Raw genomic sequence first — 14,103 nt, 5'->3', positions numbered from 1 at the left:
TCAAGGAACTATACTGAGCTCTTTGCGATAGGCGATCACCCAAAAGCTCATGCCATGACATATATATATATAACTTACTAGAATGTTTTGAAGTAACATAAAGCAAACTTATTTGTGCAGTATAGCACAGTATCGATTCAGGTAAGGACATAACTTATACTGACATTGTGTTTTCGGTTGAAACGTTCGAACTATTCTACTTTCCTAACTTAAGCTTTCCTTAATTTAGAATTTGCTGACTTCTGGCCAATGGTAACTTCAAATCACCTTTATGCTAACTGTAGTCTTCGAGTGCGCGCCATCTGCTAACAAATGGTATCTTGCATCATCCTTTATCACAATCATTACTAACAATGAAGTATCTTTTAAAAAAAAACACTCTTCATATAGAAGACTTGAAATCTGTGAAAGACTTGAAGAGACGTAGTCTCACTTTTTATGACCAAACCTAAACATTTACAAAAAAACGTCACGATTAACCATAAGCTATCTATAATCTATTTCAAACAAAAATAATCATATAAAACACTTTTGCTCATAGGAACATTTTTGTTCTTTTATGCCTATCTTGATCGATATGTTATATTATCTGCGCAAAATAACCTAGGAAATGGACGGGAAAGATCAGCTTATTGGTTGGAGTGGATTAGAAATGCGGGTATAAACAACCGTTAGCTTTTATATTAGACATTAACTGTGGCTGTATGAACTATCATCACAGGAAGTATAGAAAAACGACAGACTAATGAAAAACAAAAAGCTGTCTTGTGTGTTTTCGGCCAATTAAAAAGATGAGCGAAGTTTAATGAGGGTTCCTTCAAGTGTTTAGTTGAGTAGGCTTTCGGACATCCTGTGCACTGCAAACGTCAAGCTTGTTTAGATGAGAATTAACCTACGTACCCGAGTCTCGACAATATGAGAGCTGACGGTATTAGATAATGCGTGGGCATGTAAATATTAGCCCCGTTTAGATAAACTAAGCGTTTCGAACTGTCATCACAACGATAGCAGTATGTAATCTTATCGAGACCGCATATTGCTAATTTTAAATTACTCAATGTTAGCCGCGGAAGCCATTCAAATTTAGGCAAAAAAGCGATCCAATTCCTTTTATAGAGCGTGCATGCCATGTAATTACTTCCATCCCATAAGGTAATTTCAACTTGATGGTCTGGAAGCGTTCATATTTCTACATGACAAAAATTTAGCCATCAGAAGGTGTCTCTGCTTTTACAGCTGAGAAAGATAACTTACCTAAGAGTTGTTTTTGTAAGCAGACTAAGAAGATTCAATCTTCTGCTTCATAGGATCTTATAAAGAAAGCAGCACTTTCTGCCAGCGTGTGGAACAATATCTGGTCTGTGTATGACAGCTTATCAATTACCACACGTTCCTTAGAATAAAATGACACTTGCTAAAACTGTTCAAGTTGCCGCTGCCCGATTTAGGCAAAACGCACCAAACGTAGAATTTACACAGAGATAGCTAAATACGTTAAAACATTACTCACTAGACATCAATTTAGCCGACAAAAATCTATCTTCTAGAAGACTTACGCCACTAGCGGTAAAAGATGGCGCATGTAGTTCGGCGGATTGTTTCGAAAAAAATAGTAGTAGCAAGGGGTTCTTGCAATGACGCTACACATTCACTGCAAAAAAGAACAATTCGCTCTGGTTTGTTCATAATAAGTTGTGCTATTTAAATATGAAGCTACTATCTATTAGGGCTAAATAGCTTTATATTTAGGAAACGACAACTAGCAACAATCGATCCTTGTATTAAGATGAATTCCTTTTTTAACAGTGACGGCTTAAGAGACGATCACCGAAACAACGCCGACTGCGCTCTTAAGTGTAACATTAAAAAAAAAGTTAAGCAACTTAGCTGGATGGTGAATATGTGAAATTTTTATATAGAAACTGATTTTCAATCACGTGCAATTACATTAGAAGACAATGCATCTAGACGAAAGTACGTCATCCTAGAAGGCATTCCCTTGTAGCGTATCAAATTTTTAATTCACTGAAATAGAAAGGCGGTTTTGGACAGTGGGTCAATGTGTTATTTAGAAAAAAAACTTCACTTAGACATTCAGTCGTCCCAATGTTCGCGAAAAGTCATCCTACTTATCAAACATTACGAATTTTTCGGCCCCGATTTGGTAACCCAGGATGTCTTCTCGGCCGTAAATCATCATATATGTGATACGTGATTTATTTACAAAAAACGTTTTGTCTATTGTATTCTGTAATTCTTGTACGGTAATTTATCTCATATATGTATATTCATATATGTACACACACATAGTGCTACATGACGACAGAATAATATTTGTTCGAAAATACAGTCATACATAAAGCATTTAATACTTAATTTTGCAATTTTGTCTTTTCTATTCCGACCGTTTTTGACATCTGTCGGCTTCATCTGCCGTCTACAGCACAAGCGTTCCACAGTGGCAGCATTATGTCGGAACTACCGTGACAGACTCGATAAAGTCAAATAGATGCCGAAGCGTTCTGAGACATTTTCAGCTGGAAGGCCGGAAGCCTCTTATGCCGGTCCTCCTTACAGGGGCAGCTTGGTACAGTAAAGACACGTTTGCAATATATTACGAGCGGGGAGTGGAATGATAATTAACAACGTAAGTTCATAAATTCAGCATTATAAGTTACCATTAGACAAAGGAGTACTTGTACTCCTTTTGGGGAAAGCTAACGATACATAAGGAGTCTGGAAGCTGGGGGGGGGGGAGAAGTCAAGATGGCAGAGATGACGCACGTCACCAATGCACGCATATGCATGTTTACTATTGCCAGTGAGACTGGCGCCTGGCTGACTGTCTCTTCTTTGTGTGTTTTCAAGCGTGAAGAGTAAATTGTAATAATAAAACGTAATAACCAAAGAGCAAAAGACGCAGATGGACTTTTGCTTTTGTGACGACCTTGTTCTAAATTTGGCAGCTGTTCTTCAACCGTTCAGAAATAATGTTCACATCTATAGATCATAATACATTATTGAGATAAGCTTATTTGACTTGTCGCATCTGTATGCCGGAATTATCACGACAACGTGGGCTCATGACTAGAGAAAAGGAAACAATAACATTGAAAATGGCAAAAAAGATTATTAGTTCCAGCACACATAATAGCCATTTGGGTCGGCCTAAAGAAAAGCCGCTTTTGTAAAGATTTATGCGTGTTCCGAGCTGATTGAAACGCTACTGAGGACGTGAAAAAGACATGTGAAAAGTATTGAATAACGAAATTGCAAATTGCGCATGATCATATGCAAAAAAGCCACGATTTTGTCTATGCTAGTATAATAGCGTACGCTATTTTTATACTAGAGTACTTTTTAACGCTATACATATATATATATATATATATATATATATATATATATATATATATATATATATAAGGTATGATCGTACGATAATAATTAAGCCATCTTTTCAGGCGTATGCAAATCAAACTTATTACGTTATATTTAAAAAACAATGATAGTATTAAACTATCACGGAGTTTGTGAATCTTGGGTCAAAATCGTGTCGTTAATCGGTGTTTTATACGGGGGCTCTTCTTAGTAAAAGACTTCGAATGTGTTCGGAATATAAAATGCCTCCATAGTAGAATTCAGTACTTCATCGCATGCGATTACGTCGGACTACGCTGATGGTAATCAGAGATTGGACTAATGAAGCTTATCACAACACAGCCTAGTATCATGACTAGATAAATTGTTGATTGCATAATATAAGCAATTGGGGTAAAACAAAGTTTTGCTTCTATTCGAGATTATCTTGCTTTGTAGACATTTTTCTTACGGATCATTTTTGCAGTTCCTTGGTTACAGTAAATAGGTGCGAAGGTCTATTATAACATCAGAATTAATAGGTAGTGTTTGTTAGCGAATATCTGCAATATATCAGACGTATATACGCACACATATTAAATAATATACAATTTGCTATTTTTGTTTATTTTTATGACTAAGCTCGAATAAGCCAACTGCTTAGATAGGCAGAAAAATAGCTCTCTCTCTCTCTCTCTCTCTATATATATATATATATATATATATATATATATATATAAATGCATAGTTTCTATAAAGTAATACATTTTTAGTCTATGGACTAATCTAGATGACCACGACTTGAGCTTTTGGGGTAATCTCTAAGAGCATTCTGCGTCAGCCTTATTATATAATATACCAAATCGTATTATGTCTAGCATCACTCCGTTGTTAGACCTTAATCCCTGCATTATATAATAGTATTGTTCCTTCTTTGTTCCACATTTCTGAAGGCAAATTTGCTATATACGAGCTGTTTACTGAGCAAGGAAGCAGTTTCTAGGAGACAGCCTGCAAAATTACATCTTCACCCGGATAACGGGTCATATCGAACATAATTATCAGCGTCTTGACTATAGTTTTACCCAGAGAAGAACACTGAGTCTTCGTTTGGGTAAATATGTATTGGTTCTCTCATTCTCTGGATCTCGCAATCCATGGTTTTTAATCAGAACAATTTAGAGGTGTTTTGTGTGATAAGAAATGTTATCTAGAATATTTTGGGAGCCCTCAAGCGGAATCGATTGGCTTTCAATGAGAGCCAGCCTTTTAGGAAATATATAATAATAATAATAATAAGAGGCCGGCTACGAGTTCACATTAACCGTTCAAACAGACTACATATTATGTACAGCGTCGGGCTTTGCGCGCAGAAACCGTATTTTGTACATACTACAATTTCGCTTTACACTAATGTAATACATGGCGGTAATTGTTAAAGAACATAGTATTAACTGGGGTTTACGGAATAGTCGAGCTACTCAAAAAAATTATGTAGACGATACGTCTTATAGAAAACATTTTGCTACGTTTGAACAGAGAACAGAAAACATTTTGAAATCAGTTACGGCAAGAGTATTACGAGTGCCTTTGCTGTGTGCCAATTGACTAAACATTTACATGTACGGTATGTATACGGTTTATGTTTAGGATTTCGCTTCCAGGCGCATGTATACTTTATAGAGTTACGATTTACTATTACAGATAAATTTTATTTATCTGCTGCTTATATGCTGCGATTTGCTCTCAAAATAGAGAAGGTGAAGTTTTTCAGCACTTTTTTATAGTAAAGTAAAAAGATATTGTCTTCATTAATCGTAATGTAATTCATACTACGACAAGCGACTTCGATGGCACATGTTTGCTCATATTGGAGAGGGTTATATGGAAGCAGCTGGCCACCCCTGCTTGCTTCATCTTCTAAACGGTATTCTGTCGAAAGGAAGCTGAACGTGTTAAAATGTAAAATAAAAGAAAGAAAACATATTTATCTAGATGCCTTATTCTATTGCCCTTTCAAAAAGGCTGACTTTCTTAGATGAAGTCTGTTTGTTACGTGAAAATGAATTAGTCTTAATTGTTGTCATTTGAAATTAATGGTACATTTTTAGGGTCCACTTTTAACTGACTAAGCTCTACATCTCTGTGGCCTAGTTGTTCTACGTGGTCGTATACAGATAATGAATACTAACGTCTAGAGGCAGCTGCATGAGGTAGCTTCAGTGTAAACAAAATCCTCGAGGGAAAACACGAAATCGTTTTTTTGAATTTAAGGCGCCAAGCATCAACGGGCATCTTATATAGCGCCACTCTCTACATTTTTCTTTATAGCAGCCCTGTCTATTATTTTTTCCCAGCTTTTCAATACAAGCTTTCTGACATCGTAACAAAAAAGCAATTTTCTGTCAGACAAAATAGTGTCACATTTGTAGTCGTATCAAGAGGACAAAAGCAGTAACGGGCCACCAAGGGTAACAAGCGACAGCTAAATCTGTGAAATTTGCTCTTCGTCGTTATGGTATGTCTTTGATGTCGGACTCCTTATGATCCGGAAAAGATAAGGATCCTTTAGACAAACATGAAGGTCTGAAGTACATTGTCGCTTGCTTCAGCAGTTTTCATCGATGTCGTCCTAAAATCAGCAAAAGACGCTAGACAGAAAGGACGAGAGCATCAAAGACATTTTCATACACAATAACATCCACCACGAGATTTTCTATTAGATCGCAAGAAATAAACTGTTATTTTAGCTGCTAATAGTCCATTTGCTCATTTCTCACGTTCTGCATTTTACACGCAAAAGACGGATACTCTGGCCTACCACGCGTGCACCAACGCGCAAACTGTTCGACGACTGGAGAACAGTCGTGAAGATAAAAACAGCCAATGGAACACATTTATGCGGTTACATGTGAGGAAAAATAAAAGCAAGTCTACAGATGAACAACAACAACAACGACACTGTAAAAAACGGGTCCAACCCGGTAACATTTGGGCCACACTTTCGGCTACAGAGAAAGACTCAAGTGAACTACCATTACTTATGCAGTTACCGTAGAAGTAAATAGTTGACTTGGGTTGCGTATCAATTCGTGAGCGGAATGCGGGTCTACCGAGAAAGAGAACAGTCCGTGAACGGTGTTTTGCAAAAATTCTGAGTAGACTTTCCTCCCCTTCATCTACTGCCCTCTCGTGTGCTTCACGCATGCTTGACTTCGACCCATGCATAGAGATAGTGTTGTCGTCTATACCAGCATCACCACCCGATGATCTTTGATAGCCCACCTCTAAACACGCCTGCTGATATCACCTTTGCGCTATCATTGGGTCCCGAATAGAGCTGTTTTCCCAATGCTTAGTCGAACATCCTGAATAATCTGCTAATTAATTGTCGCGTAAATGGGTACTGCTCAATATCAATATATGTGTTCCTAAAGGAAACAGTGATTTCATTGCAAAAAGACTCAGAGTTTAGATTAGGATACGTGACGTTAACGCCCGGTCTGAAGATGTACGAAGTAGTACGGTTGTAATAATGCACTATGATGGGGTACTGCCGACTGAACGCAGCGTTGTACAAACAATTAACTGCAAAAACACACGCCCCTCCGCCCCCTTATGCATACTTAATGATAATAACTTAATAATAACAGTATAACATGCAGCATAACTACTTTGATGGATGCCAACCGGAACTAACTAAAAGAAGGTGTGATACGGGTGGTAATGTGCTACGTTCATTGTCAAACATCAAATCGCAATCTGCTGATAATGGCACGTTTGCGTAACGATAGGGACATATTTGTCTATATTTATTATATAGGTGGCATAACCTCATTATATCATTGGGATATATAGAACGACATTGATCTCTTTACTCCCTTAGATCGTTCTATGGCGAAATTATTAATTCGAGTTTATCATTTTGAGACCATAAATGAACTTTGGGTTCGGTTATTAGAGGAAATCATATTGCAGAATAATCTTTGAATATTACGTGGTGAAACATAATGTACATGGCTCTTGTATATGTTGTTCTATTATTAAAAAATGCTCAACTAAACAGAAAGAGCGTAATCGAGGCCCTCTGAAGTTTTATGGTTTCTAACGCAAAGCGCGTTTGGAGTCATAGGGAAGGGTCATCATAGCTACTATGAATAACGCTGCTGTTTCATAACGGTTTAAGCTCTCAGTAGCATCTGCATACCGCTTTTACAGGAAATCTGTGCATTCATTATGACAATAGTTATTATTATTGTTAGCTTTTAGTAATTGGATAGAGAAAAATCAGCGGTCGAAGAAACTGTTAGTTCGCAACCGCTAAAGATCACATTCATTTTTCCTTCAATAAGCCGAAGGCAAGCCTCAGCGAAAGTTGTTCGGTAGCGTCGTCACCGAAAAGACGCAGACGAAAGTCGGTGGGAGATTGAAGATAAAGGAGGCAAAGTAAAAGGGATCACGGCGGCCTATGGGAAGCAGCAACTTCGTTGGGAACCCTCTTTCGGAACTCCACACATCTGTCAAGCATCGTTGTGCCATCGACCAAGTGTGACGTGGCGACAGGTGAGCGATCTAAGTAAGCAATTGAGCTGCCCCTCCTCTTTCAACTGGAAGGTTTCAAGCTTTAAAGTTGTACTGCATCAATTGCGTATCGACCCGTGGCCGACTCTTGTGTGAGCCGGTTCCCCAATAATATAGAAGTGGCTGCTGGTACTACTAACCAGGTGGTTCCATTTGCACCAGGAATCGTCGCCATAGTGACTCAATTCACCACGAGCAATATATATATAACGGCGATCCGTCATTTTAGGTACGCCAACGACCACAAGACGAGGGCAAAAGCAGCAGCAGGAATATTCATCGAAGTGGTGGCGGCAGTTCTGAATGTAGGCGCCGCAATAATGGCTGGGGCTTGTCAGTTCATGTGGACGGCGATGGTGGTAACGATAATTATGGTGGTGTTCGTGGCGCCACCTGGTTGTGTCCTACAGCTCGTAACTACGGTCTTATGCTTGGACAGTTGACGCTGAGAGTGGCTGACAGGCAGCCAGGCCACAAGTGGAAGGAGGGGGTGCCGTAACTCGCGATGCAATCACTAGATCGTGCACTGAATACATAGTGACTCGTAATGCTAACTGACGGAAACGTAACGTTGCCGTTGGTTGGCCACACGGAATTATGAATTAGCGCCAAATGTATATCTTATTTTTTTTTCGTGCTATTGCCTCGGTGTATATTTTATATACTTGGACAATATATAAGCAGTAGGCGTTTGTTTATAGTAATGCCGATTTCTATTTATGTTGTTCTTTTTTGTAGATTGTATACAATTCCATGGTAATCCCTTGAGGTTTAAAAGGTTAGACTGAAAGATTTTTAATCGGCAAATCGGGGAAAGTAGATCGGGAAAAAGGGAATGTATTTTTGACGCAATCAAGTAAAGAGGACTTCTTTTAATTAAGCTATCTCCTTAACGGTTATAGTCTAGAGGATTGCATATGATTCAAACAGCATTCACGAATAAGAACTTCTCATGTCGTCACTATTGTCGCTTATGTGTAGCCTATTTTATTCTCTACCCTGTAAGCTAATCGTTCGAAATGTATATTATATCGTATTTGTTAGGTCGTAATTTCATGTAACGTGAATTTCGGTGATCTCGTTGTCATCGCTCACTTCGATTGACATATACAGATGCCATATGGCATTTTGGTTAGGCGTAACAGTACTGCCTACCCATTCGTATTAAACAATATTTACGATTTAGGTAAAGACACGGGCTTAAGGCTTTTGCATTTCTAGTCCAGCGTTCTTTACGTTTTGATGCTAAACAAAGTGAGCATCATTTTTTGAGTAGGCGATTTTTTGAAAAATCTAGAACAAAAGCTCTAAAATCAACGTTATAAAGATACGCTATCGCAATAGTGCTTCCATTGGCTGCTTTTGGTACACGTTTTCTTTGATTTAAAGCACATAGGCCGCTCACAACGCTTGGTAGCCAAATCCGCCTACCCGTACGCATTGGCCACTGAGCTGTGAGATTCTGAAGATAACTTTAGGCAGAAAGACAATTGAGTTCAGGATATCATAGGCTGCAATAACTTTCTCATATCAAAACGCCAGATAGGAACTCTGCGGACGAAAAAAATCAGTTGACATATATGTTATTAGCAGCCACAATGGTGAAAACTGTTGAAACTATTTACGCGATATGTGCCGGATATATACATTGTTATTATTTATCTTTTGTTTTTCGCTACGGCTTGCACGCCCTTTCTTCTTTTAAGTTACCACTTCAATAACTGATATTAAGACCTTATTATTACTTCAGAGATGCAACGCGCCCATATATAATCAAGTGCCCCTGGCCGTGTTCCTGCTCGGAGTTGTTACTGTTATGTTAAAGATCTGTAGAGGCGTCGCGTACCGTTTCTAACCGATTCCCCGACAGATGTCGTTTCACCATAAGTAGTGATACTTTTTTTGCTTCTTGTTTCGCTTTTCGGTTTAATTTTGTCATTTATTTATTTATTTAAGTCAACTAACTGTGACGTTCTAAAACGTCTCTAGTTTTTAACTACACGACAGACACATGTTGGCTTATGATTACATTGTATTACGTGTTTTAGCTATACAATGCAATGTATATCTATGCTTATTTTCGGTACGAAGAAGTTTACCGAGAACTTGTAGATGGTGCAACTTACGCACAAATGCTCCAGAATATGCATATATATGCACAGCTGCTTTGCGTGCATAATCATATCGAGAACAAACGTTATTGACTAACAACCTGGCGGTCTTAAACTCGTTTCTCAACATATCTAACGATCGTTAGATCATATGCACGGCATGTACATACCCAGAGATGCTGATGAAATAGCCATGATATTTCGTCATTATGAAGTCTTCTTTACCCTCTTTACCGTGTTACTACATTCTTATATTAAGATGGTCGGGCAGAGATACAATCAAAAGCTAACTCAAATAAATGGACACTGCACAAAATCACGTTACAAAGAGCCTCACCAGGTCCTAGTAGTAAGACCACGAAGTAGAGACAACCCGAATTTTGATGATGCTGTTCGCGTGGGTGATGCTGATGACGAGCGTTTGCTCCATCAGTACTTCATTAGCATTCATGTCGAGTACTGCCAAAAGCCATATTAACTTAAATAGGCCATGTTACAGGCCTGAATAGTTTAGCAACAACTATAGAATAAAAAGTCACGTTTCGTAGGGCTCGTTTTGTTGTTGTTGTTGCTGCTGCTGCTGCTGCTATTGTTGTCATTATTGTCGTTACTGTTACAAACGATGATAAAAGTGTCACAACAATTACGGGCAGCGACTACACTGACAGCGACAAGAGTGTCTAGATTGTAATAGCGCCCGCATATACGGAACAGTAAGCCTGGAAACCTATTCGTACTCATCATCAGCAATAACATCAATAGGGTGACATAGGGTTTACAACAAATCCTTTTATGAGGTGGTCAAGTTAACCATAGACATCAAATTTTGTCAGTGCAATCACAGCCATCGTAGATAAAGCATTTCAGAAATGTGTTATGAGATACCTCATTTAAAAATCGTTGTCTTCAATCGTCGCACGTAGGCTACACGATGTCATCGCTATTCTTCTTTGTGCTCTGATCGTCGACAGATTTATCCTGACAGAGTAAAATAGGTTTTTAACCTCTGCCACAAGGAGTCCGAGAGAAAATTTATTGAAATAGATATATGTTATAGAAAAACACGAAGGCGAAAAATGTGGCAGTGAAGCTCGGATGTGCTAAAAAACCGAAGAGTTAACGCCTATGTTTTAAACGGCAGTCATCCGTTAGCTGTTGTCAGCACTGAAAAACATCTGTAGCAGCTCATCCTTGGCAAACAACATACAATCACATTACGTTAGTGTGTTTCTATTAGCTTTTTGTCACCTAAGGACATATACTGTGATAGCATGTAACCTTGTGTGTAGTTCAGGGGCAAAGAGGAGCTGTGATATAGAAAGATGTTTAACTGCTTCTTTTTTGCTAAAGAACAATGCATGATGAGTATCGTAAGCAATAAGTGAGTAAAGGTCAAAAAAGATTACTTTCTTCTAGAAGCTAGTGAAAGTCTTTCGTGCGAAGACAAAGCCAGTGGAGGCAGTTGTGTTGTCACTGGTTTTCTATAAACGAAACAAGCAAACGGCCTCGTAACAAGAATCTCACGTTTTTTCATTTAGCTTTAGCAAAGATTAACTGTAGCTCAACACAGATCACATTGAAAAAATATACCTACAACGTAATGTTCCTTTCTATACAAATTTCAGGTATTACGATTTGGTTTGTGTAATGTAGCGACGAGTAACTTTACCCTTTTGTTCCTAACCTACTGCATTCTATTCATCCGTATAAAACAAGCAAATAATAATAACAGTAATTAAATATTCCAATGTATTTATCCTATGCTAGACTATGAAAGTGTCTTAGTTGTTGCCTTTTTGACAAAGCTCACACTAGCTAACCGAAGACCGTTTAAATAGAGTGATGCGTAATATATAACTGGATCATACGTATAATTTAGTTTTTTGCTGCCACGTCGCCTATTTTATGTGGGTCTGTACAAATACTGTGCTCGGAATACCCTTGCGCCTACGGGAAGGATCACATCCTAATCAAGCTCAAGCCTTGTTTCTTCTATAAAATTGAGCGCGGACAAAAAATGGTTATTTGTGCGTTGTGTTAATATATTATCCGATATTTACCTAGTAAAAAAATATAACAATATAATAGGCTAACCAAACCATCTAGTCACTCTTATGTCTATCAACTTAATAAAGTAGAATAGCTTTGAGACGATCGCACTTTAGGTGGCCCTCGCTGGTTATAATGCAGCAAAGCTTCAAAGGAAGCTTTTTAAGACACCAAGCTGGTGTAGCGGGGAAAGGTTCTCGACTTTCCCTTTGCAAAAGCTTCCTCACAAGAAAGTTTCTACATAGAACCGAAGTGAATAGGACGAAGCCAATGAAAGGATGACACGTAAAAGGAGGCTGCAGGGCTAAGAGGCCGTTCCACAATCATAGTGAAGTCGAAAAAGATTTTAAAGCTGAAGGTCGTTAAGCCCTCCAGGCTGACGGTCAACCAAAAAAAGACTCTGAATAATAAATCTGGCAACGATAATCTTTGTAGAATATATATATATATACATACGAGACCGATGGTACAAACAGCTGTCCACAAGCACCAAATGAGGCCTTACGGTCATTAAAATCGAGCTTAAACGTAGTTCATCATCATTACCGCCAATGGCCAATAGAGTACAATTCACATAGATAGCGGCAACCGCAAACATTAATTTATTGTTTAAGGTTGCTCGGAATAATTGACACCCGCTAAACCCTATTCTATTCTTCATCACATCGATAGTCACACAGGTACGGGTGTGTATTTCGTTTGAACAACAACGCATTGGATTTAGAATTCTCTAAACGAATATTACGTTGCTAATAGATTAAGACAATATGAGGGAACGTGGCCATGGCTTCATCAGTTAAAACAAAAAATACTCTATGTTCCAGTGCTGTTTCTTCTTTTAATGCACATAAATGAAGACAATCTCATATTAATTCACAATGTATTAAGTAAATTCTGATAGATTGAACACGAAGATCTACTCATTCAAGCAACCTGTCAGAGAACATCTTTGCAAGAAACATAGGCGGAATTTACAATCATTGTTTTTTTAAAACATAGAGAGCACTAAGTCGACTTATGTTTTCAAGCACAGCTTCGTCTTACGGCGTGTCCTAATCGCTCATTCCGTCCAACAGCTTTGTTAGCCAAGGAGCAAGTTCCACATATAGCTATATTTACACAAAAACGTCCCAATGCCAACGTTTAATTTGGGCGGTGTTGATCACCATAACTAACAAGGATGTTGCCGCGCTAATTCAAATTCCTGTGTTCGTTCGAAAATTAATACCCAGAAAAATGAAAAAAACTAACGAAAAATAATGGCTTAAAAAATAGGGAATTATTAAGGTTAATAGCTACTTGTACGATTACCGTGTCGTCTGAAAGGTTTGCTGCAGGAACCTGAGGCAGGAGGTAAGTCCTTAATGATACATGAAAAAGCAGACGACGCGGGAAGTTTGTTTACATAAACGAAACAGCCGAATGCACTAAACTTTTTATAGGGCTTATACTATCAGAATGCAATGTAAATCCTCCAAAACTCATTTCTATTAACAAACGGCAGTCAACAACTACTAAATCGTGCATCTCGTGCTGCGTGCAGTACGAGAATGGCACTGCACAGGATCCTTTCATTTGATTGGAGGTTCTTGAAGCAGAAAGGAGGAATATCTATATGAAGTTACAAATCCCAGTGTGTGGAATGCTATTACATTCAATTCATTTCAAAGGAGGTATCTATGCATATGGAACCCACAGTGATGGCTGATTAATGATTACCAATCAGACGAATATTTTTTCAGGTAAGCATGCATTTTAGCCTGTATGATGGTAAGCCTCTATAATAGCCTTTCAATCCCGCGGCATTATACGGTAAACATATCAAAAGGATACAATTAGAAATTCATTTGCCAAAAACTTCTATAGAGCGGCTGCAATCATCAGCGAAGCATTTACCGCTTTAGTTATGCCTTCATAGTCCTATGGTCGATAATAACGACTTTCAAATGAGCAGTTTGCCTACTACGCCGTTCTTCCGTAACGAACAGGGCTCCGTTTAGAT

The 14,103-nt window shown here is 38.4% G+C and overlaps 1 long non-coding RNA gene across 1 annotated transcript in view; it reads left to right on the top strand.

Annotated features, from left to right (window-relative positions):
• Positions 1 to 13,506: 13,506 nt before the first annotated feature.
• The window catches only part of LOC111259096 (uncharacterized), a 4,115-nt gene continuing 3,518 nt past the window's right edge, over positions 13,507 to 14,103 (top strand). The window contains exon 1 of the long non-coding RNA XR_002679418.2: positions 13,507 to 13,843. This is a non-coding gene — a long non-coding RNA (uncharacterized LOC111259096). The remainder of the gene's footprint in view (positions 13,844 to 14,103) is intronic.

This window comes from Varroa jacobsoni, unplaced genomic scaffold (assembly GCF_002532875.2).
Source record: "Varroa jacobsoni isolate VJ856 unplaced genomic scaffold, vjacob_1.0 scaffold_293, whole genome shotgun sequence".
In the NCBI taxonomy this organism is placed as follows: Eukaryota; Metazoa; Arthropoda; class Arachnida; order Mesostigmata; family Varroidae; genus Varroa; species Varroa jacobsoni.
Note: the sequence above shows the minus strand (reverse complement) of the source record. Positions and strands in the feature narration are given on the sequence as shown.